Source organism: Chiloscyllium punctatum, unplaced genomic scaffold (assembly GCF_047496795.1).
Source record: "Chiloscyllium punctatum isolate Juve2018m unplaced genomic scaffold, sChiPun1.3 scaffold_807, whole genome shotgun sequence".
In the NCBI taxonomy this organism is placed as follows: Eukaryota; Metazoa; Chordata; class Chondrichthyes; order Orectolobiformes; family Hemiscylliidae; genus Chiloscyllium; species Chiloscyllium punctatum.
Genome location: NW_027310541.1, coordinates 25,001 through 27,500, shown reverse-complemented (window position 1 = coordinate 27,500; position 2,500 = coordinate 25,001). Strand labels below are relative to the sequence as shown.

At 62.0% G+C, this 2,500-nt stretch overlaps 1 non-coding gene across 1 annotated transcript; it reads right to left on the bottom strand.

Annotated features, from left to right (window-relative positions):
• Positions 1-287: 287 nt before the first annotated feature.
• On the bottom strand, positions 288-441 carry LOC140473998 (5.8S ribosomal RNA). Its single transcript, XR_011958768.1, has one exon. It is a non-coding gene; the product is annotated as a 5.8S ribosomal RNA (ribosomal RNA).
• Between the last annotated feature and the right edge of the window lie 2,059 nt (positions 442-2,500).

The window sequence follows — 2,500 nt, the reverse complement described above, 5'->3', positions numbered from 1 at the left end:
GGAGGGTTGGCACACACACACAGTGTGAACCACCGACAGCCATTCTGGGACCGGTGACAGCCGTGCTGGCCCCACTGCCACGACACAGACGGACGCCAGGCCGCGCTCCCCGGCGGGGGGATGGCGTCGAGCCTGACGAACGGAATGTGCAGGGTGGGGGGGAAAGGCCAAGCGCTCCGACGCCGGAGGGCTCCGGAGTCTGAACTTAGGGGGACAAAGAGGACGGGTCCTCTGCGACACCCCAGCCGCGCTCTCGCCAGCCAAGGCGAGTGCGATTGATTGCCAAACGACCCTCAGACAGGCGTGGCCCCGGGAAGAACCCGGGGCCGCAAAGTGCGTTCAAAGTGTCGATGATCAATGTGTCCTGCAATTCACATTAATTCTCGCAGCTAGCTGCGTTCGTCATCGACGCACGAGCCGAGTGATCCACCGTCAAGAGTTGTCTGAGTTTGTTTTAGGTCTCTCCCTCGCCAGAGGAAAGCGACCCGGACCGCACATACGCTCCCCACCTTGAGCTACAGCCACCTGCACGCCGGCGTGCGGGCGGAGCAGGGTGGCGTGAAGCGATGGGGAGCACCATCCTGGTGCGGCCCGCAGAAACATACGTCTATTGGGGGGAGGAGGACAGGGCGCCCAAGAGGCGATGCGTGCCCCAACGCACCGCAGCGACGGAGGCAGGATCACCGCCACCATGTCGCCCGCCTAGTATCACGAGGCGTGCAGCAGCTTTGCCCTAGGAAAAGCAGAGGCGGGAACGGGCACCGGCCATCGGTTCGGCAGCGTCACTGACGCGTGCACGTGGCGGCGTGTCGGCGAGCGGACTTCCTGCGAGGAGGCGGGGGCGGCACTCGCCCGAGCAGACGCCCGCCCGGCCCAGCCACCGCCGAGGTGGACTGGGAGTCGCGGCAACGGCTCGTCATACTCGTTCCCACACTCACAGCGCAGCTTGCCCGCAAGCCACCGACCACCGATCGACGCCAGGCGCCCCGACCGAGAGCGGGATCGCTCGTTCGCCCTGCTGGCAGTTCGCTGGGGATCACTACTGCACGGAGCTCGGAGACCGACGGGCGGCAACTCGAGAGTCTTTAAACCACCACCCCCATCCCGCAAGTGCAAAGAGGCTGTATACGCACAGACGGGTGAGGGGAATAGGTACCCCGTCGGGTTTGAAGGGAGCGTGACTAGATAGCAACGATGTAAACCCAGCCGATTTGGGAGCGAAAGACCGGCGCCTGCATCACCGGCTTCGTTTCCCGTGGCTGGAGAGTACACCGAAACCCTCCGTCTGTCGCGAGCTCCCGACGACGCGGTGCCGCCAAGCAGCAGGGCCGGACCTGGTGTGGCTCCCCTCGTCGATCACAGACCGGTCGGCACTACTGACGAGACGGTGGAACGGGCTTCGCCCCTTGTGACGAAGGGTGATGCGAACCCGCCCGCCCGCGTGCGTTCGGGGTGGACTCGGCAAACGGAGATTTGAAATCGGAAAGTGTCCTCCTGCCCCGCGCAGGTAGGCGCCCAACAGTTGTGGGGGGTTTGGCGGTGACCACGGCTGCAGGGCCTGCTACCCCGACGAGCTCTCCTGCTGGCCCCGAAACCACCCTCGCGAGACAAGTTGAAACGGAAACGGGCGTACCCCCAAGCCGACGATCCTTTCTTATTTGTTACTTTTTTTTTCACTTGCTCGAGTTGTGGCGATTTGGCGGTGACCACGGCTGCAGGGCCTGCTACCCCGACGAGCTCTCCTGCTGGCCCCGAAACCACCCTCGCGAGACAAGTTGAAACGGAAACGGGCGTACCCCCAAGCCGACAGAGATCCTTTCTTATTTGTTACTTTTTTTTTTCACTTGCTCGAGTTGTGGGGGTTTGGCGGTGACCACGGCTGCAGGGCCTGCTACCCCGACGAGCTCTCCTGCTGGCCCCGAAACCACCCTCGCGAGACAAGTTGAAACGGAAACGGGCGTACCCCCAAGCCGACGATCCTTTCTTATTTGTTACTTTTTTTTTTCACTTGCTCGAGTTGTGGGGGTTTGGCGGTGACCACGGCTGCAGGGCCTGCTACCCCGACGAGCTCTCCTGCTGGCCCCGAAACCACCCTCGCGAGACAAGTTGAAACGGAAACGGGCGTACCCCCAAGCCGACGATCCTTTCTTATTTGTTACTTTTTTTTTCACTTGCTCGAGTTGTGGGGGTTTGGCGGTGACCACGGCTGCAGGGCCTGCTACCCCGACGAGCTCTCCTGCTGGCCCCGAAACCACCCTCGCGAGACAAGTTGAAACGGAAACGGGCGTACCCCCAAGCCGACGATCCTTTCTTATTTGTTACTTTTTTTTTCACTTGCTCGAGTTGTGGGGGTTTGGCGGTGACCACGGCTGCAGGGCCTGCTACCCCGACGAGCTCTCCTGCTGGCCCCGAAACCACCCTCGCGAGACAAGTTGAAACGGAAACGGGCGTACCCCCAAGCCGACAGAGATGCTTTCGCTCCTGTTACTTTTTTTTTCAC